This window comes from Rhipicephalus microplus, chromosome 5 (genome assembly GCF_043290135.1).
Source record: "Rhipicephalus microplus isolate Deutch F79 chromosome 5, USDA_Rmic, whole genome shotgun sequence".
Taxonomy (NCBI): Eukaryota; Metazoa; Arthropoda; class Arachnida; order Ixodida; family Ixodidae; genus Rhipicephalus; species Rhipicephalus microplus.
The window spans coordinates 60,642,063-60,663,844 of NC_134704.1; the positions used below are offsets into that span (position 1 = coordinate 60,642,063).

Consider the following 21,782-nt stretch of genomic DNA (forward strand, 5'->3'; position numbering starts at 1 on the left):
GTTCTTTAACGTGCACCTAAACCCGAGCACACGGGCCTACAGCATTTCCGCCATCGAAAATGCAGCCGTCGCAGCCCGGATTTTATCCCGCTATAGACCCACGGATCAGCAGCCGAGTGCCTCAGCCACTAGACCACCGCGGCCCGCTATTTAGCGAGGTAATAACTAAAGGCATGAGAAGTAAAAATAATACAGTGCTCCTGAATTTCTCGTATATATTTCTCGTATTTAGGGTCGTATATATATTCTCGTATACATTTCTCGTGAATTTCTCGTATTTAGGGTCCATCATGCGAACATGGTTATGTTTTTGTCGTAGCCTAACGCTTTGACGATGTTTTCGCTCTCTTTACATCGCAGTGTTCTACAGTATTCTCTGGACATATTCAGCTACTTACAAAATTGATATTACTTATTCGCTCTCTCTCTCTCTCTCTCTCTCTCTCTCTCTCTCTCTCTCTATATATATATATATATATATATATATATATATATATATATATATATATATATATATATATATATATATATATATATATATATATATGCGAAATAAAATGTTGAGCCAGCTATAACGAAGTACATAGCGCTTTCATTTCGTAATATGCATTGAATGTCGTGTGTACCGCACGAATGACCGATGACGTTTCGCTGCTCATTTGGTTTCTAGATATGATATTAAAAAATATAGTTTTATTTTACTGCGCGTAATAACTTGAGCGCGCCCACCACGGTTGTCTAGTGATTGTCTAGTGAACGAGTGGGCCGTCCAATGCTTCAAATCATCACAAATGCTTGTTTTTGTTCCCCTATTAACTGTGGCACATAGCCACTTCAGCCATACTTCCTCATCGTCGTCAGCCACTGCACGGACAATTGGCACAACATTCCTTGCAAGTGTTCAGCGAATACCACGCTTCTCAGTAGAATGACGAAAAATAGCATAGCGAATGCCGGCCTATTAACCAAAAGTTTATTGTTAATGCCCTAGTGGGTACCAAGCAAGTGTGCTTGCAGTAGTTACCCAATGAGTGTTTTGAAAAAATAATGCACTTTCTGCGGCAGCGAATGCAGAGCTGATGAATACGATTCGGTATTATGTACCGAAAAACGTAAAAAAAACTGCATTTTCTATGGGTACCGGGCCACCGCGAATTATATTTGAACGAAATGGCGGACTCTTTAGCAGCAGTATCCTTGAGTGGGCCCACCATCCCACTTTTGCGAGATACGGCTTACGTGACAGCGCTAACGTTCCGAAATGCTTGTATGCGATGTAGACTAGGTAATTTGGATAAATTTAAAGATTTCGAGCATTTGAGGTGTTGCTGGAATAAACAGTGGTGTGTATCTCGCCAGTTAATGGTCACTTATACCAGATTGCGCTGTGCAGTTCCACAACTAGATTATTACCTTAACAAAGCTCGACTCAAGGCGTCACCGCTGTGCATTTTTTGCAACGAAATTGAAACAATTGGACATTTCTTTTTCTTCTGTCATCGTTACTCAAGAAAAAGATTTTTAGTAGCCCCCTTACAAAAGCTAGGAGTACAAGTAAAACTACCAGTACTTTTATCACTTAGCGGCACTTAATGTGGTTACTGCCACAGGGATCCACTGTGTTTGATTACATCAACGCAACTAAAAGATTACCGTGATAGTGAACCATAACCTTTTCAGATCCTTAGTTTATAATTTGTAGCGATGTCTGTCAAAAACAAGAGATGGTTTGATCACTTGCTCAGCAAACATTTATGTTTACTGGTAGTATTATCTCTAAACTAATTTTTTAAAATGGCTTTAATTTCAATTTAGTTTCATTTAAGTATCCTGCCGCCCGGTTCTTGGCCCAACCCCCATCTGTGGGCGAGTGCCATACATCTGAGGTCATCAGCATCTGCTCTGAAAGGCTACTTTTCTAGCTTTCGTTGTGACTGTGCAGCGCCTATACCGCGCAAGCCAGCACCAAAAATGCCATGGCGTTTTTGTTGGAGGCCGAAATGGTTAAGGACCGTGTACTTAGATTTAAGTGCACGTTAGAAAATTCCAGGTGGTTGGAATTTTCTGGAGGCATTTGACCCAAGCCATTTGTTATTATGTTTAGCGCATCCCGCCGGCAACACACTTCGACATATAATCTGTGTGAGCTCACGCAGCACAAACACGCTGGACACGTGAAATCAATGCCGGAACACGCTGGACGTGAAATCAATGCCGGAACAAAAAAACATTGCCGCGCTATCGCTGGTGTAAACAAGCCAGTGATTTGAACAAGCGTGACGTCTAGCGGTGGCACGTTTTGTTATGTTTGGTAGTATAAACACTGACGTTTACCCATTATCCAGTGTACGGAGGACGTGGTAGTAGCATCGGGTTAATAGAAACGCGGCTCTTATTGCACAGGGTAAATAAACAGTGCCTTCAACAGATTCTTTTCTCCCTCTGTCTCTGTATCTTTTTGGATATGGGGCACGAACGTTGTTATTGAGAGAGCTCCGTGGTTTCTATTACGTGACATAATTATTTCTTTCCCTTTTTGTCTAACGAGTTATTTCTTCATGCAAATTTAATGTCTGTGTACGCTCATGCATTTATCTTGTATATAATATCTTTTTCCTTTCATTCATATATTCACCGCCTCCTGGTTTTCGTCGTTGTTATAGCGAACAACCCGAAACAAACGAAGCGAGAAGACAAACACTGCGCCTCTTGTGTGTGCCTCTCTCCCTCTTTGCCTTTATTTCGTGCTTATTAGGGGCGAAGCTATTTGATTAGGGGCTATAGCTTTGTACGGCGTCCATCGATGTACCGGCATCTACACTCGTATCGCAATACTTGCAACACAGCTGCGAAAAATCTACCTGCACCGTCTATCCATCCGTCCGTCCGCCTCTCAACCTGTCTGTGCTTCATAATGGTCAGCGACTTCAACATATGCATAATGCACCTGGGGACCTATAGCTCTGCCCACTCGTCGCCATTCACTTCGTGGAAATCCGCGGATTTTTTCACTTTAGTTGGTTGCTCTTTCAGTCTTTTTAGTACGTGCATTCCTTCTTCTTCCGTTCTCTTATTCTTTTCCTCATCAATTTTATTCAACGTATTTCTTCTTTTATTTCATCAAATGATAGTATGGTTCATTCTTTGTTTTTCTCGTACTTTTTTTCTCAAGCAATTTCTCATTTGTTCTCAATTCTACACGCCTTTCTAGCTGTTTTCTTAACTGCTTCCTTTTTGTTTTTGCCGCGTATATCCGAATAATGTTTAGCACAGCTTATTGAACAAAGGGGAAAAAATGCAACAGATGCTCGTGTCACCTTAGCCTATTGTACTGCGCACGACGGCAACGAATGTTCCAGTCGCTGACAGTGAGCTCGGCAATCCGTTCTCTTTTTCAGCCGGGTCAAGGAATAACAAAATGCAGCGAGAATTGCACGCACAGGAGCAAAATACATCGCATCGTTACGGACTTCAACACTCCGGTTAAGCAGCTATCCAGTGTGGGCGTACGCATTAAAGTGTATTACCCAACGGGTATACCTACTCGTTACAGATCTTGACTACTGACAGGAAGGTTGCGGGATCGAATACCGGCCGTGGCTTTCACATTTTGATTGAGGGGAAAATTCTTGAGGCCCGTGTGCTTATATTTAGGTGCATGTTAAAAATAAGCGTTTGGTCGAAATTAACAACAGCTCGCTGCCCTGTTGTCAAGAGAGAGTGTGAGAAGTTCGACAAGGGAAATGTTAGATATATCTTTTCTTTTGCCGCAGATGCGTAAGTGGACGACCAGTTTCCTTGCAACCCCTCTCCCTTTTTTTTCACTTGTTTTTCGGTTACTGACTCCGTATAGTACTTTACTTTTTGGTAGAGATTATTTGGTAGGAAAACATTCTTTCTGGTGCACACGCACTAGCTTTACTGCAGTGTCAAAATTTGCTTTCCATCGCTGACTAACTCGCTTCTTGTTCTGCATTAGAGTTTGTTTTCCATTTATTCTAATAATTTAACACCTTTCATATTGCCCCGAAACTTTCTTTCTATTGGCCACGAAAACACTTTTCTTTTTTCGAACAATTAGGCCTTGCCCAACCCCCGAAAAAAGAATCCTCACTACGTGCTGATGAAATGGCGGTCTTGAAACCTCGTAGGGCTACTTCTGTGCCAAGAAAATACGTACTTTGAAATAAAATCACGTTTTAGTTCTCCGCATAGCGTTATCACATTTAGAATAACCCGCCTCGAAGTGGAAACAATGACGTCACTGTTGCCGGGCACAACGTTGCCCGGCTTTACTGCGCGGCCGCCGACACTAGTCTGAAGAAGCAGGGCCAAAGTAGCGGGAGCCACAGGAGCAACAACGGCCATTGAACAATTTTATGCCATGGCCTCCGAGATGGCATGCGTAATTGGTTTAGCTTGGTTTCGCTAGATGACATGACTTGTCCAGTTTACCCAGGCGCCAATTGAACTTATGAACAACTTACGCCATTCCCCATAGGAACGTCCGGTCGTTTTTGTTTGTTTTTTTCGTCAATCAAGCTGAAATGATCAAGCAACGTTATACGTCTCTTTACGTTCAGAAGGTTCTTTATTTAGTGCAGCTAGTTCGATTACTAGTATTTAATTGTAGACAATTACTCTGGCGTCATCGGGATCATTCTGTGAATGTCTTACTCATGGTGCAAGTGTTCGTGCATTTGCAATAATTTCTCGGTAAGTAGGGCACTGCTGTTGTTAATATTGTCGTTTTAGACGTTGCCATACATTGAGCATTCACACTGACACAAATTGTTATTTGACTTTAGTGTCCCTCTAACTTATGTTGTAGAAAGACACGAGGAAATGATTCGCGTAAGGTACGCACATTGCGATAGATCGGAGAGCATTGCTTTCCATTTGTCAATCGCTTTTATATCCTCCGTGGCATAGTGTCTCTGAAGACGGCCATGAAACACGCACTTTGTTCTCGCCTGTACGTAACTACGATCGTCAAAACGCTTATCATTCACATACAATGTGCACGCGCAATCATAAGTTTCATCTCGCAGGCGCGCTGCCTATACACACGTGTTCGTTCGCTTCACTCATCGGTGTTATGTGTGCCTGATTTAGCAATGGTGGCTGCTCTCAGGTCACCACTCGCACAATATTCATGTCGTTAAAGGGATGCTGTATCCTTGTTGCCGCCTCCACTCACATCCCGCAATAGGCCTTGCGAAGCATCATATTTACTGAGCCCAAACGGAATGTTTTGTGTTTTTGTTAACTTACAGTTAAAATCAAGTCATATAATGAAGTGAAGTGCAAGGCTGTCGCATAAGATAACACTATACCCTGCCGCGGTGGTCTAGTGGCTAAGGTATACTCGGCTGCTGATCAACAGGTCGCGGGATCAAATCCCGGCTGTGGCGCCGCTGCATTTTCGATGAAGGTAAAAATGATGTAGGCCCTTGTTCTCAGATTTGTGTGCACGGTAATTAACCTCAGGTGGTCGAAAGTTCCGGAGCCCTCCACTACTGCGTCTCTCATAATCATTTGGTGGTTTTGGGACGTTAGACGCCACATATCAATCAAAATAACGCTATAGTGTACTTTTATGCTTCGCTTTGTTTACAAAGCGAAGTATAAGTTTACCCACCTTAACATTGTTGTTAATCACAACGTCGAATGCCACCAGCTACGGCATCGCCGTTCACGTCTTTCTATCCTCATAAAATTATGGACCATCTCCCCGAAGGGAATCCTGAAGGGATGCGAAGCAGCAGCGGCGCGCACGGCGTCGACCCGGTTGGAACGGGCGTCGACGGAAGTACTGGAAGAATGGTCCGAAGCAAAAAACTCGGTGTAGCGTTTACTTGAGTAAATGTTCGTTCGAAAAGCAAATACACGCGAGGTGGTTTGGGTTTCGTGTAAGTTGCATCGCAGATGAAGACTGTTCGCTCGATGTGCGCTCGAATGTTGCGAGCGGTGGAGAGGCTGAAGTGAGAGAGATGGCAAGCGGCGACAGGCTAGGAAAGAAGTGACGTCAACGCGCACGCACTGCGAGGGAAATCGCAACCTATTTGGCACCACCCCAACACTTGCGGCCAGGGAAGCGTGGTGCGGACGGAGGGACAGCGTTACATGGGCTAGCAAGAGCTGCTTCGCATCTAATAAACGAATCGTGCCAACCTGACATATTGATGCAGATAAGATTGCATGCAGATCACACATATTAAACAGGTTAAATTACGTAGGTTTGCGCACAGGACGCTCAAGAAGCAGCCGTCTGCGTTTGCAGCCACTAGCTGCATCCGAATTTTCGGAGGCCGAGCGTCAAGTTGGCTTCAGTGACAAGGCAGCTAAGTGCTTTCGCGTTATGAAAGGCAATTTTCGCAATGAAGCTGCATAAGACTAAGTTCTGGTGGTTCACGTTCGTGAACGAAATGCACGTATAACAAAAATTTTGGCAAACTTATTCACTGAACTATTTTAGGATTCTTGGTTCGAGAAATATGGCATAAAGGAAAACATAAAGGCACATAATCTTGCCAATACGAAAGAATGACGTGAGCGATTTTGCCTCAAAGGCAAAAAAAAAAGACAACATTCAAGGCAAATGAACATCACGTCAATTTTGTACTTTTGAAACAACGTGATTCTTATCTGCTACAGTATTTCATTCCAAAATTGCCGTTTCATAGAAAAGTATGCGGCATGCGCACGAGAAACTCCTGGATCTATCAATGTAAATCTCCTTACTCGCACAATATAGTGAATAGTTACAATATATAATTTTACTACAGTCATATTCTCTATGCCAGACACAGTGCAGCCATAGCTTGGCTGGCTTCGGAAAAGAGCTTTGTGTCACTGATAAACTAAAGCATGTACGACATGTGCATGCAAGTATACCGGGTATCGCAGCGCCGTACAAAAGCCTCAAAGATGTCTTGTGATGCAAGAAATAGTGTAGGATCCATTGGGTGTCCTTAGAGTACTCTTATTTTTCTGTAATGTCCATCGAAGATGCAGACAAACATTGTATTGACATACAAAGAATTCTTACCTTACAGTGACGTACGAGGCCACCATGGGAGGCCTCTTAGGCGCTCCTGTCAATGCTGTCCACCCCGAGCGCTGCTATTTTAATGGCTACTGGAGCACCGCGTAATCCGCAGAATGCCAGCAGAGCTGTCTGCCTCTAAAAAAAAGACAGAAATAAAGAGGAGATGGATGAAGATCGACAGCAACATACTCAAAAAGACAAAAAAAGTGGAGGGGGTAAAGAAGAACTGCCTACTTAGTGAAGTGAGTGATGTGCCTTCTCGAGAAAACTGCGGCATACACAATGGAGGTCACTCGATAATGACGAAGAAAAACAACAAAAAAAAAAAAACAGAGAAACCTGCTGCTGTTGCCAGAGAGCGTTCGTTAATCCTATACATTGCTACATGACAAAGTTTGACGGTGCCTTGTTTCTATCAAATTGTCCCAGTTTTAACCGCACCATGAACGTCATTACGTAATGCCATCGTTTCGTTCATAGGGCGGCGATCATCTTCCGATCATGGATCGGGAGCCACGAGGTTTAGCCTAAGATGACGTGAGGATAATGGACACAAAGACCGCAGCTGAAGGATGACGCGAAATAATGGAGTGTTCTATAGTTCGTTCGTTTGTTTGTTTGTTTATGCGTTGGTAGCTTCCTCGTCTTCTTCTTTTTACTCTAGAAAATACCACCTGCACTAAAGAAGCCTGGGCAGTCAAGCTATTTTTTTATTCTTTTTGCTTTTGTTTTTTCCTGCTCGAACGTCATTCATATAGCGTCTACTCTTTTCCTAGAGCTTTTTGGTGCAAGAGCAAGCGTAATATTTCCAATATCGCTGTGTTGCTTGTCACTGAATAATACGCTGAACGCTGGCGGTCATTAGGCAGCGGGAATTGATTGATTGGACGTTCTAGCCGTGGGAGATAAGGGGGGTGGGGGGTGTTCGCTTTCATGAACTGGAAAGGATAGGTGCATATGTGTAACGTTCTCTTCCGTGATGACGGTGAAGCGTAATCCTCTAAAGAACGACGTGTACATCTCGAGTGGATTGCATAACGTTGATGTATATACCACTTTCAAAATTTTACAAGGGCTACAACGTTAAGCAGCGTTATTTTTCTGCTCAAAACCACAACATTGGGCCAAACTTGTCTTCCCTATAAGTTCGTTTGTTAGCCTTAGGCACAGCTCGCTCACATTAGGCGTATAGTGATACATACGAAGACACTATTGCAGCACATGCGCTTAGTACTTGGCATATTTCGCAAAGAAGGACTACTACTCAGAGTTTCGGGTCCCTAGCTAACCTCTAAACCAAGTCATTTTTCATTCACACAGATTTGCCATTCAAGATTTAACAAATTGCCTCTTATAGTTGAGAGACCAAAAACTCATACGCATTGTCGAAGCTGTAAATGTGAATGACAAAACATGACTACAAGTGGGCATAACGTGGCACTTCTGAATCTTTGTTATAAGTACCCCAAAGTAAAGCCCAACACTGCGTAGTTGATTATCAAGCACTGATTCTTATCATTCGGTTATAGGGCCAGTCAGTCAGCAACGAGGGCTTCAAAATCGGCGGTCGCGAACATACATGGCTGGCGAACTTTGAACTATTTGGGGAACATGGGGGGCCTATACTTCGGAATATTGAAAGCCCGCGAGAGCACCTACGAAGAGGAGGGAAGTCGTCGAAACAGCTTGATTTTCTGGAGGTGCATGGCATATACGTGCCATCCTAGCATTTACCGTTCTTCCATACCTTTATATAACTGCAGTTCCTCCTAACCCCACTCAAAGCGATCAGTGCGAAGTTTTCGAAAGAATAACAGCAGTCATGTCTTTTAGGTGTACAGAATTCACGCTTAATTCGATGTATACATCTACTGATGAAGCGCAATGATATTGAATCCTTTACTTGGCATTTATTCACCTTTGGCCATTGAAATCCCGTGTGATTAACCGAATTCTATGTCATCGGACAGCATTTCGCATATATGAACTAGATATAGGCTGCTCACAAGGGGACATCTCGAACGTGAGATGCCATGGTCACCCGCCTCAGAGGAAGCCAAAGAGCTCCGTTTATTAGATCGTTCCCCAGCGACACAGCGGAGGTCTCCCGCCCATAATCCCGCGTTGCTGAGCGGTCGTTTACGGTCGTTTCTTATTGGCACTGAAAACTACCGGGTTGGCCACGTACTAATTGAGGGCTGCGGGCGTGACGCGTCCTCGGTGAGCGCTGACGGATGATGAGGACCCCGCGCGACGATCGCTCCTGGTGGCTCCCCGGGTCTTGTCGTATTGATATGGATGTCGTTGCACTTTCCGCGTCACCTTACGGCTCATGAGAAAGTACGAAACAAGAACACCGCGCACAAATTACGGGGCCCAGATGCTAAGAACAACCTTGCACTCTTTGCTTAAAGTGTTATCGCAAAATAATTTTGACATTTATAGTTGCAATTCTGTACTTCATGCTTTTTTGGTGAGCTGATGTCTAAGATGTCAGCTTTGAACTTATTTTTGATGTTTTTTTATTGCGTGTAGTATAATGTATGCTTTCTGTGTGTTTATACTTATGTACACCACTTTCTGTATACCATCACTGCATGCTGGACTGTAATCGGCTGGGAAGCCTAGTCAAGCGCACAACAGCTTTTTCTTCCCATGCCCTCTACTTTCTGAAGTGGAAAATAAATGATTGATTGATTGATTGATTGATTGATCCTAATGCTCATTGCACGTTGATGTATTACAAGCGCTATAAGCGTGCATCAATTTTCTGCGCACGCCCAGCGTGGTGGGACTATTTCACCGCTGATCCTGTTCTGGTGATGAGAGGGACTTCGGTGCTGTAGTCTTGTATATACCAATAGGACTGAGTTAGCAACATTGGAGATGGCAGTGGCGGCATTTCATCGCAGTGGCTGTACCTCAATCGAGGCAAAATAATAGAGGCCCGTTAATGAACCGCAGGTGGTCTGAATTTCGGGACACCTCAACTATATACGACGTCTATCGTAGTTTCGGGACACATATCGCGACGGGAAGTAAGAAGGTCCTAAAACGACGTATGCACCAAAACAACCCCTTTGGCACATATCCGTTTACCGTAGCCCTCTTCGTTAGCTTGTTGAAGGTACAAAATGTCATCGCTACAGCCGGATATGGCGACAATAACCCCATCCGTAAAGGAGTCTATAGAAAGAAGATTAGGCACTCACACTACGCCGTTGAAGGCGCGAACGAAGGCGCTGGTCACAGAGACCTACATGACTATACTTGAGGTATGGTGAAAATGTTCGCTTCACCATCTGCCCCAGTGACGCGCCATGGTCTGATCAGCGCTTCTGAACGTATCAGCCTTTGCTGCCTTTTATCGTGAAGACCAGATACAAGCTCATCACTCGGTTGGTCACTAATACTCGGGCAACACACCACATCTGTTTTTCTTTCTATTTTTACTCTATTATACCAGGCCATGTTTCACAAATGGTGCCGCAATACTGTCATCGCATTCTATTGTGAAGTTGACAGGTCAGGACGAAGCGCCCAATATATCAGTGATAGTATACACAAATATATAACAAAAACTCAAAGTGACACAGCCGAGGTGCAGTTTTAGGTGCAGCACGTCAAAGCATAGCAACAAAGCAGGACCAGCACGTGAATCGGCTCTGGAATAGACGAACGTTTAACGGAAATTTGCGCGAGTTAGAACAGGGAGCCATTCGTTACGCAGCAAAGTGTGTTACGGGACGAACGAGGCCACTTTTCGTGCGATACCCTCAACCATCGTAACTTATTATAAGAACATAGCCTGCACTGGCCATGAAAGACGATTCCCGAGATCGCCGAACTAGGTTTTGCACTGGAATGACCCGGAATAAGTAAACAAGGTACAGCCAACGCCAGACAAGAAGATCCATCACGCCTTCGTACTATACCGATGTCTCGTGTGGACCCTTCAAACCGCGTCCCCTCATTTCACGCCAGTCGGCACGCAACTAGCACAGCGCATCCCGCAGCCATACAGCCCGGGGCAGATCTTCAGCGGAGCAGAAACTTCACTGTGAAACGACGGCTTAGTTTGTTCCCAGCCGTGTCATCGCATCCCGCAACTCGCCACGAGCCCCGAAGCAACGCGATGAAATGGCGTGCTCCCCGCTCCTATCGGGTGTTTGCCGCGAACACCTAGAAGAAGGGCGCCACGCACGCCTTCCGGTCATCACGCCGGGCCGAGAACGCGCCTCCTCGGGTCACCGGCGTCTAGGAACACTTGTGGTGGTGATGACGACGATCGAGGCGCCGCTGCGTGGACGTATACGGCCGGTCTCCGTTTGCGCGCTACAAGCTGCGTGTCCCTCTCTTCCCTCGCGCCTATCTATTGTCACTTAGAGGCGGCCGCGTGCTCATTTGGACACGCGGGCTCGCAGCGGGCCACGTATTCGCAATTACGCTTATAATTGGGCTTCGCTGGCGGCTGATTAATGGCGCGGTAGGTTTCCGCTGAAACTAGCGGCCCGTAAATCTGCCCGGGGCCGCTGCGACCTGTCCGTCTCTAGCTCCGACTTTCGCGGACTCCTTTCTTTTTTTTTCATTATTGGACATTCTTCTGACGCAGTGATCCTTCTTAAAGAACGCGACGTCTGCTCCTCTCCACCTATAACCAAAAGGGAAGAGGAGACCAACTCGCACGTGCTGACTTCCCGATCGTTAATTCGAGTGCGTGAGATAATTCTGAAGTGCCGCATCTTCGGAGTCATGCTTGCCGTCACGCTTAGAATTTCCATTTCACGCTGTATCGTGACCAGAGTCGACGAAGAGAGCCGTGGTACGGAACGGCGCGGTTAAGTTCAATTATCGCGTTCTTAACTGTCACGATGTTGTTAATGCCCAGCGCGTTTTCTTTGAGTTAGCGGCATTGACACATGAAGACTGCAAGGTGAGGCAAAAAAAGAAAAAAAAAACGCACTTCCTTGCAGACGCAGTAATCAAAAAGTACACAGAAAATAATAAAGCTAACGATAAATAGTTTCACAGAACAAAATACTTAAAAAGTCCTAGTGTGGCCAAGTCCCACGTGCGTCCTTCCCTATCCGCTCACCACGTCCCTCGGTCCTGACGTCCTCGCTTGCGCAAAACGGCGCTCCTCAGACACGGTGAGGTACACCTTGTGCAATAGCTCTACCGTGCATGCACTCTAACAAGGACTTCGCAGCAACAACTTATAAACCTCACGGTATTTTTGCGTCGTCAGCCGCAGCACCTCTATGTCAGGGATAAACATGTTCCGGTTTTCACAAACACGTCTCCTGCTAAAAAATTTCGGGAAGAATAATTTAACTTATTATGATGCGGAACTATTATTAGCCAAGCGGGCTGACCTATGTAGAAACGTAGAAACAAATGAACGATGTGATCATTAATATACAGATGAGATATACTTGTTTCAAAGACCTCAAACAAAACAAAACATCATAAACCCAATTTGTTCATGATCAGTAATTTAATCTTACTAATTCAAAGTGAAGGTTTCAAACTGGAATAAGCCTAGCAGTCTTTATTAACTCAAGAGAGTGTTGAAATGTTTAGGTTGCGTGAATAGTTCACGTACCAAGTACAGACCTAGCTCATTTCACACGCACCCTCTTTTGGGCATGCTGCAGTGTTCCTAATCACTTAGCATGCATAGTAACCCCGGCTTAACGTTACCGCTCGTCATCGCGATGCGCCGCAAGGGGGCAGTGGTGCTGTAGCCACCACCAGACGTTGTTCCATCAATCACAACGTCCCGATCCTCACCTCACGCCTTCGTGCTACCTTGCACAGTGAATGCAGCGCTAAGCACCGCGATGTCCTGAAGATGCGGGTATACCTGTAGGGAGGATGATGAAGTGTGGATGATTAGGGGTGGCTGTAATTGCAGCGATAATACGACTAATGGCGTTCATGGGTGCGGGGGAAAGGGAGCAGGCTCTTCCATGCAGCATATCATGCCACGTACAAATCTACCTCGAAGTGGCAGTTTTATTGTGCGTGCGTGTGCGTGCGTGCGTGCGTGTGTATGTGCGTGCGTGCGTATGTGTGCGTCCGTGCGCGCGTGCGTGCGTGTGTGTGTGCGTCCGTGCGTGCATGTGTGTGTGCGTGCGTGCATGTGTGCGTGCGTGTGTGTGTGCGTGTGTGTGCGTGTGTGTGTGTGTGTGTGTGTGTGTGTGTGTGCGTGTGTGTGCGTGTGTGTGTGTGTACTTGCTGCATGTGTGCGCGGGTGTAAGTTGAATGACCGACAACAACGTCATCTTGATTGGGACGCCATAAACGTCGAAACTAGATCAGATTGAAGGAGCTTAGTCTAACTGAGCTCGAAAGTGCAACTTTTTTTCGCTATTCTGCTATTCTTTTTAATAAGTAGCATGAATTGGATAATGTGAACACGCTCTCCCTATATATCTGACCATTCCCTCTAAAAAAGAAGAAACAAAACAAATAAAGGTGGGGAGCTAACGAGAACAAAATATACGATTTTCGGGGCTTTCGCAGGGAGATTTCTCCGTGAAGGTGGCAACATAAGACAAAAGTACAACAATGGGGGCAACAGACGTGCAATGACATTCAGTCACGTGGTCATCACGATACGAATTCATCTTTCCAGCATAGTCCTAAGTCAGTTAGACGACCTGCAGGTTGTTCGTCAAGCTACTGCAGCGAAGTCGGGAATCAGCCGTCTTCTGCGCTATAAGGTACGTTTGAGAATTGACATTGTTCTGACACCAATGAAATCGATCGAGAAGAAAAAAAATCAATGTGAGTTCTTTTCTAAATAGAGAGAATAGTACGACATGTGCATAATATGCATGACTCATCCGTCAGAAGGCACATTTGTGCTGCCGACTAACAACCTATATACTTTTCTGCAACAACACATTAGCTTAGATTGTTGCCACCTCTGCCGCGGTGGTATGGCGCTTACGGTTGTCGGCTGCTCATTCAAAGGTCACGGGTTCGACTCCGTGTGCGGCGGTCGCATTTTGTTTGAAGTAAACTTTCGGATGACCGGGTGTTATGCAATCTGAGTTCATATGTTAACAAACGCCAGACGGTCAAAATTTTCGGAGTCATCTATTACGGCATCGCTTTTAATCGTATCCTCCTTTGAAGACGTCAGGATACGATTATTATTTATTACATAGCTACCACCGTGGTACACATGTTTCGCCGCTCGGATGCTGACCCGAAGTCGCGGGTTTGATTCTGTCCATCGTGGATGCTCTGCGAATGTACTTAGGTTAGGGTGCACTTAAAAAAAAAAAACAGCCGGCAGTTAATTACCTGGAGCCCTCTGTGACAGCTTGCCTCGTTATAATAGTGTACTTCACGCACGTAAAGCCTCTTGAATTATTATTATATTACTTCAGTTAAACTCATTAGTAGCTCATCTATTCGGAGCCAACACAGCCCAATGCTGAACATGATGCGAAACGATATGGCTGTCGCTCAGTGTACCAACAGATAGACAAACATTTTACAAAAAGAGAAGGTCTCGCCGAAAAGCGGGTGTTCTTTCTTTTATGTTCTCTTCTTTGTTTGCATTTGCTTCGTATCCCGCTGCCAAAACAGGGTAGCCAAGCGCACGACCCCACTTCGCATCCTCCTTTCTCCCGCTCTCTGTCTTGTTCTCGGCACAGTGTCCACGTCCGCCCTCTATCATCTCGGCACAGTGTCCACGTCAGTGGCTTCAGTTTACAACGATGGCTTGTATTGCTTCTTTAGCCTCGTGCAACCGACAGCCACGTTATGGCGGCACTTAAGAAGAGCGATCGCTCGTTGGCACGCCCCGGACATGTTTTTTTTTTTTCTCCCGGCAATTACGAATGTTACCCAAGTGACACGATGCGACTCCTATATCACTATAATGCCGCTGCATTGCTCGCGCGAGGCCATCTATGTATAGTTCTCGCGGGTCAAGCCCCTCCTTCCCCACTAGCCTCATGTCGCGTGCATTGCGCCGTAATTTTCCCGGCTTTTTCTTTTTTTACAAGATTGTGGAGTTAGCAAAATTCGTCTGGAAAAATGATCAAAGATGCGACAGGAACAATTTTTTCTGGATACAAAGAAAAAAAAAGTGTAGACGTCTGCGTGACTGTTCGGAAAACGTTGGCCTCAATGTATTCGGCTGAAATATTTGCTGCGTTGCGAGACGGGCAATACTCTGAAGGGTGCAATACGGGTTGCAATATATTGTGCCAGGAGCCTTATATTGCGATTGCATCAATAACCGAATGAATGTAAAATAATAATAATAATAATAATAATAATAATAATAATAATAATAATAATAATAATAATAATAATAATAATAATAATAATAATAATAATAATAATAATAATAAGACATTATTATTATTATTAATATTATTATTATTATTATTATTATTAATAATAATAATATTATTATTATTATTATTATTATTATTATTATTATTATTATTATTATTATTATTATTATGCGGTGTTTGGTGTACCAATACCACCATATGATTATGAAAGACACCATAGTGGAGCGCTCCGGAAATTTGGACGATCTGGTGTTCTAGAACGCGCACTAACATCGCCAAGTACACTCTACCATTCTGCCTCCGTCGAAATGAGACCACCGTGATCGCACCCGCGGCCTTCGGATCAGCAGGCGAGCACCTTAGAGAGTGAGTGAGTGAGTGAGTGAGTGAGTGAGTGAGAGTCCAAGCAGATGTGGCTTTCGCAGGTCATTGACATAGGTGTCTCCTTTTCTTTAAGTTCCGCATTAGCACGTTCAGGACCCTGATAGTCGCTTGTTGAGGAGCTGGTCGAAACAAAATGCGTCCTTGAATAACATGGTTCAACTACATCAGTGGTAAATGGCAGCGTGATCACACTTGAATTATGTAGTCACGAATGCGGATACGGGCGTGCTTTGAATAAAAGTAATACCAGCATGGAGAATGAACCAAGAAATCTGAAGCATCTATTGACATCTGTAGAGAAACGTTTATCCTCCAACGTTTGTGCCAACGAAGGCTAGCGTGCCAGCGGAGAAAGCAAACGAAAATTTGAAGCTTATGCAGGTTTTGATTGTATTGTATCCTTACTCATGTGTTTCATTCTCGTCATAAAAATTCAACTAGGGCATTCCTGGCAATTTAAGTTGGGATAATTCATTCTCGTCTAAATGCAGGGAATTGAAATAAACGCATAACTTTGATGAGTTTTCACGCATTGCAACCTTAGCATAGGCTGGGTGACCAAATCATGACAGTAATTTAACTCTTGACTAATAACTTAAATGTCGATAATGATTACAATCAACCTCCTCATCAGCTTACATGGGAGGCGGTAAGGCGTCTTGAATGGTGGTCGTGCGACGCCATAATTGAACGTACATATTACGCAGCGCCCGGCGGAAAGATATATGCTTCCATCTTCATCATTACTCATAGTAATAGCTATACACATATCATTTTTTTTTGCATTAAAGTGCCACTGTTTAGTTCACATTCCTGTTCGACACCCAAGCAATAAAGTGGTCTTCAGAAATATAACTTCAAATATTTGCTCGAATAGTGAAGGCCAATGCACCCACGCATGTTGGCTTGTCTACATATGCTGCAAGGCGCTTCTAGAACGTTACGCCTACCATTTTTTACGTTCACATTATTGTACTTCGCGGGAACAAACGTCTCTGAGTATATTCATTTTTTTCCTATCCGGGAGTGTATACCTTTTGATGTGTTATCATGCTACACCTGAAAAGAAAAAAGAAGTATAGAAACAGAGGGAAGGTCGGTTGAGGTAGTTCTGCACGGCTAGATACCATGCAGTGCACTGGGGAAAGAGGAAGGCGGTAAGACAGAGCACGAAGCAACTTAATGCGCATACCACTGTGGTAGATGGCAGCATTCTTACCAAGTTAACGTAGACCACACACACCCCAGGAAGTTCGGATGGTTAGATTCAGCCTAACATCAGGAGCGCTTGCAGCCACTGAATAACTTCAGATGTGTTTGCCTTCGTACACCTGAACTTTTATCGCGTCGGTAGTTATCTCTCGAAGAAAATAAAAAAAAAATCATAATGACGAGGAGGTGTAGAACGCTTAGCTTATTCTCTGCATTTAATTGGCGTAAGGATCATCTATACGCACATCCATCGAGTCATACAGTGTCCTACGTGAATAATGATAACAGGAAACTTCCCTCTCACTTTCCGTGGTTCAGTATAAATATTTGACGTGTCGCCACGTGAGCTACGGTCACTGAGCTACCCCGATTCAAACGAAAGCCTCTGTAATAGGACTCTGTGTTGGCCGATGTAAGAGATTCAAGCATTTATTATGTGTCATATCTCATGCGTGACCTAAAAGAGCAGTATACGTGCTCTGTGCGGAGCTGCAGAAAGGTAGGCTACAGTATTTAACTATACATATAGTTAAACATGTTGCATGTTTTTTGCGAGGGGACAAAAAATGGCAGCATATCAACGGAGTGAATGATGGATAGCGGGGCGAAGCATTCGGCCGTCCATTTGTTCTTGCTTCCATCCATCCATGCATACGTCTCTGTGGCCGCCCATGCGTCCATCCGCCCGTCCGTGCGTGCGTCTGTTCGTGCGTCCCCACGTTCATCTGTGCTTCCGTCCCTGCTTTCGTTCATGCCTCCGCTCCTGCGTCCGTCCATGCGTCCATCCGTCTGTGCAGCCATCCGTGCGTCCGCACATGCATCTGTCTGTGTGTCCGTTCGTCCACCTATTCAACACTCCCAGTACCACCATCTCACATCGTTTCATAATATATTCCTCATATTGAAGCACCGCCATCCAGCGGACATTCCAAGGACTGAACGAGAGGAGCCACACGCACACTTTCTTACGGCTTGCGCTTCGTGTCTACTTCCCACCTTTTCCACCTCGAGTTCATGGTATATGCTAGTTCACTGTATTCATGGCACTGCGGCCCAACGCTCGCTAAACCTTTCTAAAACCTAGGAGGTTACGCCCAGCGAGTATAACGTAGCAACCCTTTCTTGTCTTCTGTGCGTTGTTAAACAATAAAAAATTCGCTGCGTGCACGTTAACTAAAAGCGGAATTCTCCTGTCTCTCATTCCCCCTTAGCAGCCATTGGCATGTACATCGAGCATTATCTTTTATTATTCAACAACGCACAGAAGATATCTCTCATCGGCACCACCTTGGAGGTCAAAATGTTATACTTGTTACACACTACAACGGATACGAGGGACGAACGGGTGCCGCTATAAGGAGATTCGCCCCTAAAAACAAAATTACTGCTGGCTTTCCGGAGGTTCACCATTGGTGAACTCTGCCGATTTCTCTTCATCTCCCTCGGCGAAAGATACTGCGAGTTCCCACCTAAACGCAGCACTGAGAGGCTAATTGCGTAGCAGCATGCCTTCAGCTCCGCCAAAACTGTTGCCAAGCTCCTGCGCCTCGGGTTCGTGACTTCACGCTAGTGCAGCGTACGCGTGCTATTCCGTGCGGTGTCTATCCTCGTCTGGTGCACGCTTCGTTATGATAATGCGGAGAGCTGGTGAGGTGCGAGCGCTGCATTTTTAAGGTGACAGCTTCAGGCGCCTCCTCGAACCCGGAAATTTATCGTCGGCATACTCGAGATTTGGCGAGACCTGACGATACTTCGGGAGGCCGAAGTCGGTGTCAACAGGAATGGTACAAAAAATAACAACAAATTAACAGAAAAAGTCAGTTAAATGTCACTTGACACTCTAGTGAATGCATATGTGCAGTCACCGTACCAAAAGTCGCATGAACTCACTGTGGCATGGCTCCATTATCAATTTCACATATTGACGAAATTCAAGACATCATAGTGATGTTGTTATGACATCATGCTAACGCAACAACAAGGCGTCACATGGTGACGTCGTCGCGGCGCATCTCCATGTGGTCAGAAACAGGCCGATCCCGGAGAGTGTGTAAAAACATGCGAAATGCAGAAAACCGATTGATTGATTGATTGATTGATTGATTGATTGATGTGTGGGGTTTAACGTCCCAAAACCACCATGTGAATATAATAGATGCCGTAATGGAGGGCTCCGGAAATTTCGACCACCTGGGGTCACCTAACGTGCACCCAAATCTGAGCACATGGGCCTGCAACATTTGCGCCTCCATCGGAAATGCAGCTGCCGCAGCCGGGATTCGATCGCGCGACCTGCGGGTCAGCAGTTGAGTGCCTTAGCCACTAGACCACCGCGGCGGGGTGATATGCAGAAAACTAGCAATGCCAACAATTTCGGAGGCAATGCTAGACCACCTTTGCAGTAGAATGCTTTTGAAGGTATAGTGGAGAGGAGCAATACATCGACAGATTAAAAAGATCTCTCCCGTCTTCTAGTCGTCTTAAGAGACATGCGTTCGGGGACCTGTGAGCTTTTTCGGCCGATTCCAGTCGAACATATATAGCGGAAGAACAAAGTTGATAATGTTGAAAATAGTGTTTGCACGCCAAAACAGGCCAAATACACAATGCTGATGCTGTGACTCGTGGTTTAAAACCGGTGTTTCACCGCCCTCGCTACTTATTTGGCCTCACAAATCACCCCCAACTTGACCTCGTATGCGCGTTGATTTACAGCTATCCTCTTTCATCATCATATTTACCATTTACAGGAAGTGGGATGAAGGAATGGCGAAATTTTTTTTCCAGAGGACAGCTGGTAACATGGCGGCCGCATTTCGACGGAGGTGAAATGCACTTAGATTTAGCTGCATACGTTCAAGAATCCCAGGTCGTCGGAACTTTCAGAGCTCTCCACTACTACGTCTCTCATATTCATACGGAGGTTTCTAGACGCAAACCTCCATCAGTTATTATTAGATTTAAGCACCTGAACTTCTCTTAAATTGCGCTTGTCTTCGTATACATCTGACGACTCTGAGACTGTTCAACGCTTGCTACAAGGTGACTCGACGCCACTTAGCTGGCCTGTTGGCAGTTTGCCGCTATCGCGCGTAAATGATATGTACCGCCATATATGTAACACTGCATATGCACTATATGTAATATATTATATGTACAGGGTCAATTTTTATGAAAGGGAACGCGCGAGCGCGCAGCCCGCGCGCTCTAGCGGCTGCTTGTAGCGCATTCAAGCGGGAGCGATAGGAACCACAGCCTCTATTCTCGTCATCTAGTGGCGAAAAAAACAACCGGTCATGGTGATATGAAACCGGCGAAATGATTACGTCCGGCGCTGAAGGGGAGGTAGTTACTATAGTGCCGCCGGTTCCGTGTCACCAATGACTGGTTGTTTTGCTCGCCACTAGATGACGGGAATAGAGGCTGAGGTTGCTATCGCTCCTGCTTGATCGCGCTACAAGCAGCCGCCGGAGCGCCTGGCCACGCATTCGCATGTTCTCTCTCATAAAAATTGACACTGTACATTATATATGTAACACAGAGCGGGAACATATAGAGGGAGGGAAGAAGGAAGGAAACACGGGGAGCGAAACTCAGCTTTGCCCAGTTTGTCGCCTCATGCAGGCGTACAGAGATTAAGTGAAAGACAGAAGAGAAAATGCAACAGTAGATGCAACAAAAAGTGCAACGGCCGAACCACACATGTAGTGGCTACATGCGTGGTTTGGATTTGTACTGGGGTTTTCTTTTTAACATAAAGTGAGTTGCGAGAGACGGTCTTCACTTTCGCCTGCTTTTTCCTGTGATGTATTACGTCTTCTTATTTCTCGAAGCCCTCACTTTAGACAGACACCTAATTCTAACACTGTAACAAAGTTCACGTGCCTCTTTGGCCGTGAGGCCAAGCCCCCGGTACCATTCGCTTCAGTAAGAGGTAGCCAGAGGCGAGTGATTACCGAGCGCTCATTTCCATTGTGTGCACCGTATGGTGTGCTTGAGCAAACGCATGCGCAGCACTCATTCACTTTCGGCCGCCATGGCCACACCGCCTATACCTCGCAAAGGCGCGTAATAACTGGATATCGATGCTGCTTCGGCAGTGGCGTAAGCGGCAGGTTGGCGGCAGGGCTATGGCGGCGGGCAATATAGCAACGTCGGCCTGCGCAGCGCGGTTGACTAATTACCATTAGGTATCCTCCCAGCTCGTGATTGTGCGCATCGCGTACAAGCACTGGGGCATGCTCGCGTTCTGTTTCGCTCCCGTCCGGCTAGCAGGGTCTGTGCTGAGACTTTTCGGCGTGCCAAACGAATGGAGGCCCGCAAGAATCGGTTCCCGCCCCCGTGCGCAGCCTTCGATTATCGCGGGAACGCCCTGGAGCGAGCCGGTGGCCCACTAATTGCTTCATTGCCCGCAGGTCGCGCACCAAGCTGTATTGAACACGTTCCACGAGGAACTAGCAGCTTCTAAGACGGTGAGCGCATTTGAACGTCGGCCATGCGCGCCATAACATAACCACCAAGGAAAGCTCGTATAATGAATGTTTCGGCAAGCCTCGACAGCATGTCTTGGGGCGCGGTTGAGGATTGTCCTCAATTAGCGCATGCTGCAGGTTCCCCTTATTCCTCTATGCATGTCTCCTATGTGTCTCAGAAATTCCGTATAGTTGTGTGAGCGAGCATAGGTAATGCCAGGTGGCTCTGTCGGTCCAAAGTAATGAACCTGTCCATCCTGTAAGCTGCTAGCCCCAATAAACCGCGAAATGAGTGACGGACGGAGGGGGTGAGGGTCGGGAACGCGTTGCACATGACGC

The 21,782-nt window shown here is 45.6% G+C and overlaps 1 protein-coding gene across 1 annotated transcript in view; it reads left to right on the forward strand.

Moving 5' to 3' along the window:
* The window catches only part of LOC119173840 (monocarboxylate transporter 10), a 233,120-nt gene that overhangs the window by 3,800 nt on the left and 207,538 nt on the right, over nucleotides 1-21,782 (forward strand). The gene's annotated exons all lie outside the window — the stretch shown is intronic.